Source organism: Rhinolophus sinicus, linkage group LG15 (assembly GCF_036562045.2).
Source record: "Rhinolophus sinicus isolate RSC01 linkage group LG15, ASM3656204v1, whole genome shotgun sequence".
In the NCBI taxonomy this organism is placed as follows: Eukaryota; Metazoa; Chordata; class Mammalia; order Chiroptera; family Rhinolophidae; genus Rhinolophus; species Rhinolophus sinicus.
Window position 1 is genome coordinate 41,796,989 of NC_133764.1, and position 18,455 is coordinate 41,815,443.

At 37.6% G+C, this 18,455-nt stretch overlaps 1 pseudogene; it reads left to right on the plus strand.

The window, feature by feature from the left end:
• Positions 1-16,634: 16,634 nt before the first annotated feature.
• Positions 16,635-17,855, plus strand: LOC109447007 (RNA-binding motif, single-stranded-interacting protein 2; annotated as a pseudogene).
• Positions 17,856-18,455: the final 600 nt, after the last annotated feature.

The following is an 18,455-nucleotide window of genomic DNA, read 5'->3' on the forward strand; positions in this document are numbered from 1 at the left end:
TGCTTTTGCTTTAAGATCATTTAAAATGCTGAAATAGACATCGCTGGTTACACAAAATCTTTGAACAGCCTGGGAAGTTGGTGGAGTATATGACTTTGAGGAAGCAGAACATACTTCTCTGAAAGAGAATGGAGAGTTTGGGGCTGTTTAAAATAATCAGGTGTTCAGTTCACTCCTTTCCAGCCTGCGTACTGAGGACGCCTATTTAATCATTGTCCCAGAAAACCTCAGCGTAAAATGCAAAGAAGAAAAGATTGGGCATCAAAACAGTTGTGTTCTGGCTCTGGCTCCACAAAGGAAAATTCACAAGTCACTGAACTCATGTATCCTAACATTTCTAATCTGCACAGTTGATTTGATTTTTCTTCTCTCTAAAGGGTAAACTGAAAATCTTTGTATCGAGACCAAATGAGATGGTGACTTTGAAATGTTTTCATTCATTCAATCTTTCAATCACTCACAGTTATTTGAGGACATAATAAGAAGTGCCAAGATAACACAGTTGAAAATCTAGTGGAGGAGGAAGCCACCTTAAAATATAATACAGTAAAAGTTATAGTCATTTTGGAGCCACAGAAAGAATGACTACCAGGAAGAATCACCTTTGCTTTGCAAACTATAAAACATTTCACAAAACCTAGAGGTTTCTATTATTTCTAATTGAGCCGAACTTGGCTTGTAATATATCTCCCAAAGAAAGGTTTACCTATGAATTACCAACCTATAATGTTTTACATTCAGCTAAGAAAAAGGGGAATTTTTTCTTTTCTTCCTGTAGTTCTTCAACTGCTCTTTATAAACAGTTCAATAGATGAACTGCTTCCTCCACTCTCACTCCACAAGCACACTTCTGCATCTCCTCTACTCTTTATTCCCTTCTCTGAAATGTTTTTGTTACTTACAACTTGGCGTACAATCACATTCCAATTACTGGCATGAGTTGATACTTTTAAACCATAACTCTCTGTAAATCAAATGTTCTCCGGCCATACCAGCTCCAGATAATCAGGATGATTACTTAATTAACAGCGTTTTGCTACCAATTAGAATGGTTTTACTGTACAAGGCGTAAGGTGGAGTTTCTCTGTCAATTCACATCTTTTTGTTAGGCAAGGTCTAAGACCAAACAAATTACATGCCCCTCATTGTTAAGCAGACTTTCTGTCTGGCCCTTGCTCAGACTCACAGATTTCTAGGAAGGCTCAAGAATATTTTCTATTTCAAACAACAGCACTTGTGAAGTAAAAATCAGCATCTTCAAACAGAGCATGTCAAAGGCAGAGTTAGTTAATACTCCTTTAACACACCTCAGGGAGGGAACTCTGGGCCCCCGATCATAGAAGCTACAAACCTGCTGGTTTCTAATTGCCTGGATATATTATAGTGCTCCCTCATAATTCAACAGTTTTTAAATTCGGGGAGAATTTTTCCATCTCATTAATCACATTTGACAAAGCGAAGGGAGAGCTAACCTCTCTTAACAACACATAGGCAATAAAAATCCATTTGGGGCTGCTTGTTTTTATGTATAAATATATATTTTTTAATCTTCTTTAATTCTATGAAGCTTACAGCTCAAAATAAACACCCAGACTTAACCATCTGGAGCTCAACTGACCTTGCCATATGACTTTTCAATAGCTTCTACCATAATACTTTTTCCTTTGAGCATGGGACTCAATTATCATTTTTTATGTGCATGAGGAATTCAGAGTGGATTTGAGACACTCATCTTCTAAGAAGTTTCTTTTTTATTAGCATCATTATTTATAAAGTGTTCCATCATTTGATAATAAAATCAAGGAACAATCATCTCCTTTTTCTATCTCTAACATTGATAATAAGTGGTAAAATGTAATTTAAAAAAATATTCCACCTACGTCCTATGGTAAATGTGGGATGGGGTGGGGACAAGACCAATGCAATCCCAGTCCTGCCATGCTCCGCTTTTCCTTATTTTGGCAAACGGCATCACCATTTCCATAACTGTTCAAGCCAAAATTCTAGAATTTGCATTTATTCTCATTTTCCCTTTGTCCTCTCTCTACATCAAGTTATCAACAACCTTATACCAAGTCCAGTTGCACAACATTTTCTGAAAGCAACTACTTTCTCCATTTCTACCCAACAAAATTGTCCAAGTCACCATAATCTCTCACCAAAAATGTTACAAGAAGAACCTCTCTGACCTGGTCTTCCTGCTTGCTCTTTTGTCTCCCTGAAATTCATTTTCCAACAATATTCAGTTATCCTCTAGAACCTCATTCTTCTAAAGATGGAATCAGCAGCAGCAGCATCAACTGGGAGCTTGTTAGAAATGCAGAATCTCAGTCCCCACCCAGACCTACTGAATCAAAATCTGCATTTTAAAAAAGACCCCAGGGAATTTACGGGCACTTGAGAGGCACTGATCTAGAACATAAATGCATTTGGGTGCCCTTCTGGTCTCAAGTCTTCAGTAGCTTCTTATTTTACCTAGAATAAAACCAATAAGGCCCCAACTCTTTAATAGGGCTCATGCATCTCCATGGATCCTGATACTTGCCACACACTTTGTTCCAGTCTCCCCAATACCCACTAAAGTGCAACCCTAATTTTTATAGTAGAGAAAGAAATCTGCTGGACACAATTCGCATTTGGTTTTAAGATGCACTATGTGCCTCCAGCATGCTTAGTTATATTCTGTGAGTCAGGCTTCTGACTAACTCACCAGCCAGTTGCTATTCCTCTCTCTTACAGCACCAACTTTTACAGGAAGGAGGTGAATAGAGAAGGTTTCCTGTTGGCAAGAGCTCATTGAGTCCTTATATAAAAATGAATGGAGTAAGAGCTTGCCTGTAGAATGCATTGTCTTAAGTATGCCTGTTGACTTTGAGGGGAAGAAATCAATGGTTTCTCTAAGTGACAAGCTGCTGACAATGTTCTAGCAGTCTAGATCCTTAAGAATGGTGGATAAGACATTGTGAAAACACTGTGGAAGTCTCCTAGGATAATGAGCGATCATTGTTGACACTCTTACAAGCCACTTCCAGAAGCAAATGGGTAATCAATTCAACAACCTCTTATTTTGTGAATGCGTGCCTGGTCAAGGAGGAGAGATTAAACACTTTACTAATAATCAGTTGCACAGGAAAGTACTAGAGGTTTCTTAGACTTTAAGCTTAGAACAGAAAGTAAATACTTACATTCCCATTTTAACATTGACTATAAAATACAATAGATGATTGTCTCTTCTATTCCACCAGCTTTCTGGCGTAACACAGAGTGAAGGGTTTAGAATAGGAATAAAAAAAAAAAGAATTGCATCTAAGCAGTAGCTCTGGGAAGTATTAAAGGTGTAAATTTAGACCAATGTCTCTGAGCTTTTGTTTCCTCACTTGTAGACAATATGGAAAAGAGAAATTACCTTATTGTGTATAAGTAGACGGGGTGTGCTAGGGGGCTGTGTGAGAGTGACAGTGAGTGGAAAATCTATGTCAAACATAAAGTAGGTACCAAAAAAGGCATGACTGTTGCTTTAGTTATGATTAAAGAAAATAAATTCAAATGAAGTTAATACTATGGAAAATTAATGAATAGGTATAAATGAAGTTTATAATACATAAAAATAACAATATGATTATGCGTATCATTAGAATATGGTTGTGCAAAACTTTTGTTATGTTTGTTATTTTCCTAGTAAAAGGGCAAAAGCTTAGCTAATCTAAAGAATGGGTCAGAAGCCTCCAAGTTATAGAAGGAATGACATAAAGATTAGCTACTATTAGCATTACCATTTCTCAATATTTTGATTTCTTGAATAAGAATATGTCTCCTGTAGACCCATCAAAATCTAACTCGGCCACATTCTATGAAGACATTGTTCATCGTCATTTCAAAACACATGACACATTTTCTGCTCTTTCTCTTTCCACGATTTTAAAGTGAAACTTTATGAATCATCAGTCCACTCCCAACATTTATACAAGTCACTTGAGGATGGCTCGGTGCAACTTTTTTGTGATTATGTCTTTTAGGTGTGGTTTGTTTTGAATCACTAAAACATTGACTCAATATCCATATGTTGAAATCCTGCCCACCAATGCCATGGCATGAGAAAGGGGAGCCTTTGGGTAGGAATTAGGATTAGATGAGGTCATGAGGGTGTGGGGCACTCAGGAAATGGGATTACTGCCCTTATAAGAGTCCTGAGAGTGCTTGCTTCCCCTTTCTGCTCTCTCATGTGATAATATCACCTTCCTCACTACCCCCATGATTTATTTTTCCACTTCATTATTGCCTGTTTGACTTTCCTGACTCAAGACACATATTGCCTTCTCCTTGAAGCTTTCCTGGATTCTCCCAGACATTAATCTAGCCCATGAATATCTTAGCTGTCACACATAGTGTAGGTCAGCCATGCTTTGCTCAGGTAAATAAAAGCTCTCTAAAGTGCTTAGAATTGTAGGTTTACTTTAAAGAATTAGAGACTTATATACTTTTTGGAGTTTGGAAATCAAAGATCAGGAAGGTAATATTGAGAAAGTTCCTGGTACAGAGTTCTTGGGGAACCTGCTACTGAGGGTCTCTTCTGCTTGTAACAGGGATGTGGGTGGTACTCAAAAGATGACCTATGGTTCAGTAGGGAGTACAAACTGCACCGAGCTATCTTTGAGTCATTAGGTTGGGAAATCAGAATCTCACGACATCAACAGCAAAAAACAGCTTCTAATCTCTTCAGCTGTATGGTAGCCCCCCTTATCTACCAGGAAGACATTCCAAGACCCCGAGTCTTAGATGCCTGAAACCATGAATAGTGCCCAATCCTATAGATGCTGTTTTTTTTTGCCTGCGTGTGTGTACTGTGATAAATTTTCATTTATAAATTAGGCACAGTAAGAGATTAACAACAATAACTAATAATAAAATAGAACAATTATAACAACAGACTGTAAAGAGGTTCTGTAACTGTGGTCTCTCCCTCATTCTCTCTCTCTCTCATAAGATCTAATTGCACTGTACTACCTTTCTTGTTCTTGTGATGATGTGAGATAATAAAATGCCTATGTGACGAGATGAAGTGAGGTGAATGATCCAGGCATTGTGATGGAGCCTGTTCCATGACATTAAATGGGATTTACAGAAAGTGCAGGACAAGTAAGTCAGGGAGTCATCTAAATGGTTTTGTTTTTCATGACAGCCCATAATAGATAAACTTGAAATATGAGTCCCTAAGAAGGAGATGTGGTGATCTGTCTCCCACACTTTTTGGGCATATTGTGAAATGAATATTCTGTAGAACAGTCTGTGGAAAATGATTGTTGTTAATCTATAAGCACAGCATATCACATCATATGTAGTACAATAATCATCATTTCATGTTTCTCCTCTGTAGTTGGTTCTCTCCTTTTAGGCAGAAGCCATGTCTATTTATCTCCCTCCCATTAGTGTTTAACACGCTTAGCACACAATGAGTACTCAATAAATGATTGTGAAATATATGAATGAGTGAATGTACACATAAATGAGTGGATAGACATAATGTCTATTCAACAATTGCAAATTAAATATATGTCCCCTGGAGTTATGACTGAGTATAAGCCCTGGCTCCTCTTTGCATAAGTGATTGTACTGCTTTTTTTTTTTGTCTTCAAAACTGAGATAATAATATTCTCTAACACATAGGATTGCTATAATAATTACATGAAATATTGTGTGTGTGTACACAAACATGCACACACGCACACACACAGACACATACACAAGTTCAGACAATTAAGTTCCCAAACTTGTTGCAACGATGATGCTAAAGTTTTTTGATATCACAGGGATTATTCATTATGAATTTGTACCAACTGGACAAACAGTTAACCAAGTTTACTATTTGGAAGTGCTGAAAAGGCTGAGTGAAAAAGTTAGACGACCTGAAATTTTTGCCAGCAATTCATGGCTCTTGCATCACGACAATGCCCCAGCTCACACGGCACTGTCTGTGAGGGAGTTTTTAGCCAGTAAACAAAAAACTGTATTGGAACACCCTCCCTATTCACCTGATCTGGCCCCCAATGACTTCTTTCTTTACCCAAAGATAAAGGAAATATTAAAAGGAAGACATTTTGATGACATTCAGTACATGGAGGGTAATACGATGACAGCTCTGATGGCCATTCCAGAAAAAGAGTTCCAAAATTGCTTTGAAGGGTGGACTAGGCCCTGCATCAGTGCATAGCTTCCCAAGGGGAGTACTTTGAAGGTGACTGTAGTGATATTCAGCAATGAGCTCTGTAGCACTTTTTCTAGGATGAGTTTGTGAACTTAATTGTCCGACCTCGTGTGTGTGTGTGTTACATACACATGCATACATACACATATGTATATAAACATACATTCATGTATGTATATATGTATATGTATATATACATGTAGGTATGTATATAATGTTTAGTGTCAGGCATACAGTTAATATACAGTAACTTGTATTAAATACTATTCATATTAAATAATTAAATTAGGATCCAAAAAGATACTTAAGAAAGATATGATATAAAAATAAGTAAACATAGTTTTGCTCACCTTGCTCATTTTTCAAATAGCTTAAACTATGTTCATTTAAAAGCTGTTCTGTGTTTAAGCTGAGATGTTCAAATGTTAGATGAACTATAAAGCAAACTATTAAGAGACTATCATATGGTACTTTGTCAAAATGCTTAATCTTGGTAGTATTTATGTTAAGTAGTATCAGATTCCTCCCTGGAAGACTGTTGCTGCTGACTTAGTAATGTTCAGTATTACTCATTGCATTAAAGGAACTGTGCTTAAACATGACAAGTTTATTATATGTTATGGGAAGAGCTTTGAAATGGAGGTGACTGTAGTGCTATTCAGCAATGAGGTATGTAGCACTTTTTCTAGGATGAGTTTGTGAACTTAATTGTCCCACCTAATATGTGTGTAATATGTGTGTCTTTTCCTAACCCTTAGAATGTGTGGAACATTTCCCATGTGTGGCCTAGAATGAGGTCAGAGATTTGAAAGGTTTGCGTCAGAAAAGTAGCAGCTCTGACTTGAGTAATTGTCTCAGTGATAATCATTCCACAGCGATACTTCCAATCCTGTCACTGACTAAAATATGGGAAGTGCCAGCCTCCTGAGAAACCCTTTATAATTTAGGGCCTCTATTATAATGGTTCTTCTGGTAGTTCTGGAAGACACTAAAAGGTTTTCAACATCAGCACGACAAATAAAATTTGCGTTTAAATTGATATTATAAAGAATGGTAAGATGTATGGCTTACCAGGGGCAATTAGAAGTTGAAGAATATGACACTAACACCTTAAGTGATTACAGAGCTCTTTTGCAAAAAATTGCTATCCTTTATCCCTGAAAATTAACTAAGTAGCCTATATACATGTGTCCAAGCTGGCATTTTCTCAAGGCTCATTTACAGGACATTTAACACTGAGTGAAATGCAAGCTTTTTGCTAACCTGGTTATCTGAGGAATCACAACAATTCTTCTAACTTAAGTAGAAGGAAATCAGACAGACCTGGGTTTGAATCCTGGCTCTCATGTCGTATAGCTGTGCAATTTAAGGCATGTGACTGAACCACTTGCTACCTCAGTTTCCACATCTGTCACAAGAGGCTTTACTGTGAACAGAGCAATGGTATGGATTCTGGCATGAGACCACGAGTGCTCGAATCCCAGCTGCTCTGCATATGACCTGTGTAGCTATGTACATGCAATTTAGCTGTGCTACTGTGCAGTCACCTGTTGCAATGGTTTGCTGGCTGCCATAACAAAATACCATAGAGTAGCTGGCTTAAAACAACAGAAATTGATTTCCCCACAGCTCTGAAGGTTGGAAGTCCAAGATCAAAGTCTCATCTGGATTGATATCTTGTGAAGCCTCTCTCCTTGGCTTGTCGATGACCTCCTTCTCACTGTGTCCTCCCATGAGCTTTGCTTTGTGTGCACACACCCCTGGTGTCTCCCTGTGTGTTCAAATAAATGTCCTCTTCTTATAAGAACATCAGGCAGATGGGATTAGGGCCCACCCTGAGGACCTCATTTTAACTTAATCACCTCTTCAATGCCCTGTGTCCAGTCAGATTCTAAGGTACTGAGGTTTAGAGCTTTAACATAGGATCTTCAAGAAGGATGCAGTTCAGCTCATAACACTTGTAAAATGAGAAAAATAATAGACTGCATCTTATAGCGAGAAATAAATGAATTAACACATCAATGGCTTACAGCAGAGCCAGTCACTTAATAAATACTCAGCATATGTTAGTCATTATTGCTATTCTACTTCACTTTGGACAATTAAACTAACCTTTATATCTTGTTAAAATAGATAATGATAGTACCTTCTCAGAGGGTGTTTGCATGGATGAAAGACTGTGTGTGTAAAGTGCTTAGTTCACTGTCTGGAATCTCTTAAGTGCTCACTAAATGTTAGTCACTATTATTAGCATCGATATTATTATTGTTATTGTTGGTATTTTAAATTGTTTTTCCATGTACCAGATATTTATACTTATGATTTCACATTATTTCTAACAACTGATTCTTTTTGGATCAGTATGATTCAAAACAAAACTTCTGTGCTCAATGCAGATTTGGTGCTGAAATATTAGACAATCGGCAATGTTTTGGTCAGACCCAGCTAGCAATGTGCTAGCTGCTCTGTAAGTACTAAGTGAGGTGGTGTCCACTATAGTGTGTATGATATAGGAAGCATGGTGGCTTGGTGAACTTGAGTCACTCATTCAAACGACACATTCAGGACTGTACAGATACAGAAGATAAATTAATCCTTACAGGGGTGTCAACAAGAACAGCTCTTTAAGAAGATTTAAGGGCATTGCTGAAAGGACATTATTAACTCAAAACCCTCAACTTTTCCATAATCAGGATTGACTTATTATTGTGGCTGTCTCTCTATTATTGGTTTTGTCCAAATTCCATAAATAGTGAAAAGGACTTTTTATCCCAGAGCAGTTCCAAAACCAAGGGCACTGACAGCCCACTGTGGAGTTTTAGAAGCTCATTTCTCCCTCGATCAATTATGGAGGCTGATCATGAAAGTATAATGCTGCTTTTTATGGGATAAGGCCTATATTGCCACTCCAAACTGTCTGCAGGGCCATCCTTTGATATATATGTGGTAGGGAGAATAAACACTTATTTATTCAGTTTGAGCAGAAACATCTTTAGTGTCCTTCTAAGGGTTGATTCTTTTCTAGCTCAGAATTTTTCTTTCAGTGTGAACAGAACTCATGGGTGTGTTCTAATCATTGTCTCTGCTATAACATTTTACCATATTTTCTCATCTTTACAACACTTAAGAAAAAGGCTGAACAATTTGATTCTGACTCTTTAATCATTAAGAAGAATATTTTTCATGGAGAAAAGAATCTTGATAAAAGTACATATCTATGAGTACTGTGAAGTGTTTGGTTTAAGGAGAAATTTTTACAGATCCAAAAGTATTTAAATATGGTATCAATAAATATTGGGCCATATGGGCAAGCTCTGCCCATAAACAGTGTGTAATCAAAAGAAAGATAGAAACTTTGCTGCGAGTCCCCTCCCTTGAAGCCTTCTCTCTCACCCTCTTGCCACTCTGTACCTAATATGATAGCATTCAAGTCACTCCGTTGGGGACTGAAATAGCACGTCCAGAAATCTCTGCTAAGATGTATACACAATCCCTATTATGGTAAAGGTTAAGATGTTCCTTATCACTGTTAATAGCAACTATTTTGTTGTATTACTTATTACCTTTATAACAGATAATGTGAAGGGTGGGGTCACAGGATAAGTAATTTTGATAGAGGAAAGGTAATGGGAAAAATAAAATCTGGAACATGTGTATATGGCAGAGTGGCAGGGGATGGAAATACACTGGAGAAAGGGTCACTGTGGGACCCACCTGGGAAAGAGAAGGCTCAGAGTAGATGGTGGATTGGAAATAAATATTGTGTACTTTGCAAATGTGTCTGGGGCCTCATAAGATAACATAGTAAGTATTTTTATAACACAAAACTTAAGGATAGTACGATAATGGGCTCCCAGCTTAATAAGATACTAATGTTGTTGTTTGAATATATGATATCGTCATGTTTAAAAGGTAATATTCATTCCATTTATGCAATTTCTTATCCCTGGATGTTTGTGCTTTCCAAGATGCTATAATAAGAAAATAAACAGCTTAAATGGTTTTTCCTCCACATTTTCATCAGTTTAGAGAAATAAGATGATAATAAATGAAGAGATCTAACATTTATAAAGGGCTGAACAGGGGATAGGCATTATGCTAGGTACTATATATATATATCATCTCATTACCTCTAACACCTCTCCTTCAAGGTAAGTATAATTACCTCCATCTTACAGATGAGAAAATGGGAACATGGAGAATTTAAGTAACTTGCGTGAAGTCACATACTTCAAAGGGTAAAAATAGAGAACCAAATCCCAGACTGCCTAATTCCATAATCCTATCCCTTACACTATGCTGTATTTGGAGAACCACAAAATTGCATGGTCCTAAGAAGTCACTGACTTTACATTCCTTCCTCTGAGCAATTTTCTTAAATACTGGTGGTATCTGTCAAATTACCCAAAAGATATCTTCTTCACTCAAAGAAACAACAATACTGAAATGAATTGGTTACCCTCCATCATCACTTCTTTTATTAAAAGTTTTATAGTACGATACTGCCAAAGCACTAATTAATAAGCTGCCCATAGTCAGTCCACAAGAACATGAGGGAAACAGCTGGAATCTCTCTCAGACTACACCACCAGATCATCTCATCAGCTACCCCCACTGGGCATGAATGTTTAGAAGAGGAACTGCAATCTATACTAGGTCAGACCTACTTGGCACTCATCGAAACAAAACATTGGCAATTACCCACTGTGCTCAGAGACGAAGTAAGCCATCAGAGGAGGTTCCTCTCCTATGTCTGGAAAGTCAAACAGCTTCCTGTTCAAACAACTGTGTTAAACAATCCAGGACTGGTGGACTGGATCTATTGCAAAGCTGTTATGAAAACTTGTAGCTCTTAAAATGTGGTCTGAGGATTGTATAGACATTCCTATCACAGAAGTATTTCTCAGAGGTTCACAAGAGTAGGAATCAATTGAGCACCTTGTTCAATTTCAGATTCTGATTCAGTAATCCTAGGGTTGGTCCTGAGATGCAATGTTTTTAACTAGCTCCCAGGTGATGTCAGTGCTACCGGACAATTGTTCTCATTTTGAATATGAGCAAGATTATTCAGAACACTTTCCTGTGGTTTGTTACCATAAAGAAGTTGTCCTTAAACAAAGCTAACCCATGTAGCATCCAAAAAAAAAAAAAGCTTTTTTTTCTGAAATTATCTTGAAAATATCCTTGCCCATTCCTAAGCCACCTGTGTTTTAGTCCTATGATCTAGTTTAACTTACCTTATATTGATTCACAGGCTTCTAAGGTTGCACCTTGTATTCATTTTGTGCCTTTATTCTTGTTTAATGAGCCACCCCCCTGAGACATTACATCTATACCTAGTTTACCTGTCCACTAGTCTCTAATCATGGCTGGCACACTTTCTCTAGAGAGGAACACATTCAAAAATGCACTGTCTTTATTTTTCTGATCCGTAGAAATGATCTCTTGCCCAATTTCTCAGGAAACAACAAAAGAGTTTAAAAAACAAAACCAAAAAAAAAGCTATGTCAAGAAGTTCCAAAAATTGTACGTGAAGTCATTGAAAAATATGGGCAGCTGTCAGGAGTAGATTACAGTGGAAATAGGTTGCTATCCTTTAATACAAAGCACACTGGATATGAAAGTAAGTCATGTCTGTAATACCTGTCTATCTCTTCCCATTAGACAATAAGCAACTTGAAAGTCCCTACTGTATCAGCTTCATCTTAATATCCAGCACAGAGTCTGACAGACAGGAGAATGGAGGTACATAGTTTGCTTTTTTTTTTTGAATGACTGAAAGAGAAATAAATGGCAACCTAGGCTTGAATTTTGACTCAATGCTGTCGTCTGCAAAAGGAGCCACACAAATCTGCCCAAGTACAATAGAGTTCTTATGTAGTGTGAGTATAATAATAAATATTATACTACTTTAAAAATTTAAAGCGCTGTGCATATACGAATTTTTATTATATCTGTTACTGACTGTATTACTAGTGTTTCTCAAAAGATGGAGGGTTGGAGATGAAAAATAGACACATCATTTTAGAAGTTTAGAGAAGACCTACCTTGGTTGTCAAAATCCCATAATACTGCTTGCTGTTTGAAATTCAATGATCAGAAATTATTATTTATTAATTTAAGATTTTGCCCTATTAAACTTCCTTTTTCCTTCGAGAAAAGTATCACATTAAGTTTTATCAATAGCCAAGTCTCCTGGACAACGTAATTGTATGCCTCTTGACCTAGTATCCCATTTAGTTAATGCCCCCATGGAGTCCCCAAAGGCCCCTCATTTACATGACACATAATCAGCCTACTTATTAGACATGTTTATAACTTTGTGTGAAAGAATTAGTTCCACATTTTGCCTGAGTAGACGAGCTCTGAATGGAGAGATGGAAGCAGGGAAGGAAAGGATATATTGATAGGTCTAATGCGATGGGATAGAGAGTGTGAAGTTTGTATAACCTGGAAAAAACAAACAGAGGGAATATAGGAATAACAAAGGACAAAATATTTTTGCAAGGGAAGTCTGTAATCAGTGAATACCCACGTGGCCCTCCTTGATTCTTGGCTAAGAGACATTTGTTATTAAGTGTCTAGGGCAGAAGGTGGCTATTTACCTGGGGTTCTGTATTTATTTAGAGGGGGGTATTTATTTAGAAAGGTTGGGAAATCAATATATCTCTGAGGTTTGCCATGAGAGACATTCAATTACTAATGCAGATAATTGCAGCATTAATCTGCTTCTGCAATTTGGAGAAGAGATCAAACCCAGAATGATCGATTTTAAAGGAAAATAAAATCTAAGGGATACGGCATTTATTCTTTCAGTAAATAGACCTCAAATTGAAAAACAAGAACCCATTCTCTTCCCAGGACGTGTAATTGCAATAACATAATATACACACACCTACCTCTTTGAAGACGTTCCAGCTCTTGGAAGGAACAGGTGCAGAAAATGCTACATCACCACAATTCTTCCACTTTAGCAGCCAGGACAAGACAAGCTGAAAATCAGAGTTTTGTTGGCATTGGCTGCTGGTATCAGATTTTACATAAAAGCTTGACAGCTTGTCCTATTTGTATTACAATGGGCTACCGGGTAAATCCCCAGAATTTATCAATGTTTTCTCTCTAGGTGAGCACTTTTTCCTCATATTTTCAATTTAATATTCACCATTGAACTATTCTGTTTTAGAAAAGGACTGACAGTTTCAAATCTAGAATTAGATAATTGAAGCCAGCCAGCTTCTGGTGAATATCTGATATAGAATTTAAAAGCCTTGAAAAAAGGCAAATCAGGTTATCTATGCTTATCTCTTCAGAAAATTTCTCTATCCAAACATGTCACCGGTTCCTTAAGTTCAAGTTCTGATCAGGACACTAGGCATTGATAAGATTCCTCCAGGAAATGATGACTCTTGGTGGTTGGCTTAACCAAGTGTCATTTGTTTCAGGAGAAACCATCCAGAATGCAATAGATTAATTATCCTTAGGATGAGAATGCATTACTCCTTCTCTAGAAATAAGATGTCCAGTACTTGAAAGTAAGTCTAGGAGAACCTGGTGAGTATGCATTCACATGAGATTTTTAAATTATAGAAGGAACTTAATTTCTTTAAATAAAATAGTTTATGTGAAATAATTTTAGGTTTATGGAAGAATTCTAAAGAGAATACATTAGTAAACTTCAGGAAGCTTTCCCTAATCTTCATGTCACACAAAACCATGGTGCATTTATCGATATCAAGAAAATTTTAATACAATACTAATATATAAGCAAAATCTTTTATTTGGATTTTTACTAGTTTTTTTCACAAATGCTCTTTTCCTGTTTAGGATCTGATCTAGAATACTGTGTTGTATTTAGTTATCATGGCTCCTCAGCCAGTCGTGACAGTTTCTCACTCTTTCCTTGTTTTTCATGACCTTGATTATTTTAAGAATACTGGCCAGTTATTCTGTAAAATGATCCTCAATTTGAGTGTGTTTAGTGGTTTCTCAGAGCTACACCCAGTTTATTGCTTTTGGGGAAGTATATCATGGAGATAAAGTGCCCTTTTCATCATATCATATTTGGGACTCTGGTATTAATATTAGTGATGATGTTGAAATGGATCACTTTGTTAAAATGGTGTTTGTCAGGTTTCTCCCCTGAAAAGTGAATAATTGTTCCTTCTTATACTCTATTTGTTACAAGTGAGTGACCAAGTAGAGTGCACACCTCAAAAAATGTTTTTTGAATAAAAGACAGAGGTCCCACCTTGGGTAAGTGCTACGTATGTGAACCAAAGCTATAGGACAGAACCGAACCGACAGAGTCTCTTTGAAAGGAAAATGAAGGAAATTTGATTTCTTTTGACCCAATCCCCAACTGACAAGTATCTAAGTCACATAGAAGGAGGGAGAACTACAAACACAAATTTAACAGCAGTTTCCTACGATCCTTGTGAGACATTGGAGAATGAGCAGCTCTAGTTTGTCATTACATTTTTGAGTATAATACAAAAAGGAAAGGAAAAAAATAAGCATTTTTCCCTATTGAACAAAAAAAAATCTATGAGAAACCCAAACAATCTAGTATATCACAGCAGGCAGCAAGAACGTGCATGCCAAGCACATGCCGTGAGCAATGGAAGGGGCAGAAGAACACAATGGGTGCGCAGCCACGAAAAGAGTCAGAGTCATGATGGGATCCGTAGGGGGGTAAGTGAATGAAAGACAATAAACCTGCAGGAGTCAATACTTGGGAAGCCAAGAAATGAAAAAGAGGAACCTCGATTACTTTGGGGAGTGTGAAATATGTAGACCTCTCCCCCCCATGGTAACCAAACCTTGTAGATGCTTCCAACAGTACTGTGAAAAAAGGGGTGGGGGAATCACGGCAGTGGCTGAAGTTCTGTATTAGAGGCAACAGACTCTAAATACATCAATTACCCAATGAATGTAAAAAAATCATTTGGAATATACATATATATATATATATATATATATATATATATATATATATTACTGTACGTTTATTAAAAATCAGGCCAATAACTGTCACACTTCATGTGTTTTTTCCCTTAGGAAACAGTGACCTTCAAACTAGTCATGTACTCATAGATTCAAGAAAGTTCATATTCTGTCCTGTAGTGAGCTTGTTTGCTGAAGGAATTGTAAAGCTCAAAAACTGTTACAACAACAGCTGAAAATGTAGCAGGATGACAATGGGAAACAATCAATTAGAGACACATTTATGTTTCATCCAGTAAATCCAACTGCTTTCCAAATTTTAGAGTAATAACGTAAAATGCCCTTCCTAGCTTTGGATCTTCGTACAAGACAGAATAATTTCTCCAGATACAACCCAAGGACTGTAGAAGAGTGTTGATATTGTATAAATACATAAATATTCAAGCACATAAAACAAGTTACTTATTTGGTTTGTTTCCCTAGAAATAGAGAGGGATTTTTTTTTTTTTGTCATCCACACTTACATACTCTATATACTGATTATTACTCATAACTAAATTACTTCTTCTCTAAAACTAATTTTTAGACTCAGACAAGATGGCAGACTGTACTCAAATGATTCACCCTATGAACCACAAACACACACACACACAAAGATGCTAGACAAAATATTTACATTCACAACCAAGTCAGACAAAAGACAAATTCCTCAGGTGCTTGAAATAAAGAAAAAAAATCAGAACCGAAGGCAAAGCTAATAAAGTAGGGATCCATGAGGTGTTTAGACCAGGAAGAGATTCTAAAGAACTGTGAATAAAATTTAAACAGAAAACTAGAACTTTTCCCGCTGCTGAATAAAGCCTTGAGCTCCAAATACTACCTACTCTTAGGATCTAAAAAAAAAAAAAAAAATCATCCAATACGCCAGCAAAATTACAAAAGCTCTTCTTCTTTCTGGGCTTTGGGTGGGGAAATAAATATAAAAACCCCCAAAATTCATGTATGTAGATATAGAATCCTGATTTATAATACTTATGTGGTATAAGAACCACTAAATAAGACATAAACAGAATCTGGTAGAGCCATCAAAATTCCTGGGATCCCTAAGAGAAACCAAACTAAACCCACTCTATTTCAATGTTTTGAAAATTGAGGATATTCAAAAACCACACAGATTTAAAAAAAAACAAACTGAAGAGGAGCACACCCACACAAAATAATTACAGACCCCATGAGGAAATAAACCACGATAAGAAAGAGTCCACACATAAACAAAAACAGCCCAAAAACTGAAAATAGCTACTAAATGATCTGAAAGTGACTATTAGATAAGTATGCTCAAAATTTGGACAGGTATAACGGGAAGAACTAGAAACCAAATGAATAGAGTAGGATATTATAGCTCTTCCTCCATCTCCTTCTTCTTCTCTCTTCCCCCTCCCTAACCCTCTCCCTCTTCTTTCTCTCAGCTCCTAATATTAAAGAGAAAATGCTGCGGTCAGTGACTTCCAGACCTGGAATTTGGACTTTTGGCTACAAGAAGGACAATAAGAAGTCATGTGTGTTACCGTCTCAGCAGACGGCACCACCTAGTCTAAGCCACAGTAGCCCTAACAGTAGCAATGGGAGCAATGGAAATAACCAGCTGAGCAAACGTAACTTCTACGTCCAGGGATTGCCACCAGGTACTACTGACCTGGACCTTGTCAAGCGCTGGCAGTCATATGGCAAGATTGTTTCCACTAAGGCCATCCTGGACAAGACCACAAACAAATGCAAAGGCTATGCTTTGTGGACCTTGACAGTTCGTCAGCCACACAGAATGTAACAGCACTGAAAGCCAGTGATGTATAGGCAAAGATGGCAACGCAACAGGAGTACGACCCCACAAATGTACACATATCAAACCTCCCACTGTCAGTGGAAAAGCAAGAACTGGAAGGAATGCTGAAGCCCTTTGGCCAGGTTCTCTCTGCTCAAATCCTTCGAGACACCAGCAGGACGAGCAGAGGGGTTGGCTTGCAAGGATGGAATCCATAAAAAAGTGTAAAGCCATCATCACCCACTTTAATAGAAAATATATTAAGACACCCCCTGAGTACCAGCCCCATTTAATCTATTACTTTACAAATTTACTGATGGTGGTCCAAAGAAATGATAGAACCAAGGAAAATTGGAGCAAAAACAGAGAGGCCTGGCCAAGGAATGGAGACTTGGGTGATATGGCCTTGACCTATGACCCCACCACAGCTCTTCAGGATGTGTTTTGCTCAACTCCTTAAAACATCACCCTCTACAGTATGCTTGCTCAGTCTGCACTCTCCCCATGTCTTCCATCTCCCGTATCTTCCTATCAGAGAGTAACTCAGACCTCTCCTCTACCAGTACCTAACCCATCTTGGATGCACCATACCAGTTATACGTCATGCAGCCTTCAGGTTCAGTTCTGACACCAGGGGTGGATCACCCCATTTCTCTCCAGCCTGCCTCCATGATGGGACCTCTTCCCCAGCAACTGGGCCACCTGTCCCTCAGCACCATGGGCACATATGCACCAAGAGCGGAAGCTATGCAAGGAGCTTACGTCTCCCAGTCCACCTCTGTGCCTTCTTCCAATGTTTCAGCTGAGGAGAGCAGTGGTCAGCCAAATCAAGTGACGGTGGATACTCCCTCAGACCGTGGGGTCTATTCTTTCCAGTCTGACAAGTAAAAGGGAATTTCCTTCCCCATCTTTGTTGACTACAAATGAATTCTTGGAGATGCTGATGCTCCAAAGAGCTAACCAGTAACACAGACCATCTGGGGGTCCTCCTGAGAACTAATGCTTGTCCATCATTTTTCACAGCCCTGGGCCTGGAAAAGAAATCTCTGCTCTCTTGCCCTCTTCCACTCCTCCATTCCTGATGGGGCCTGGGGGAACCATCACTTTCTGTGTGTGTTGCATTCAAGGAAATTAAAAAAAAAAAAAAAAATTAAAAAAAAAACACATTTTTTTCTTTGCAAAAACGAAATAAGCTACTATAAAACAAATGTAAACATTTTAAATAGACACACAATGAATTTCTAAATGTAAAAATATACTCATTGAAGTAAAAGAAAATCCATAGGCATATGAAACAGAGTTGATGACTTAACTAGTGAAGTAGAAGATTAAAATGAGACAATTAGGAGAACATAGTAAAACGAGATAGAAAAACATGAAAAAGAGGTGAAGAAAACTTGGCAGGGAGTACATGATCCAACATAATTTGAATTGAGCTTCATACCAAAAAAAAGAAGAAATATTTTTGACAGAGAGAGTTGATCTTTA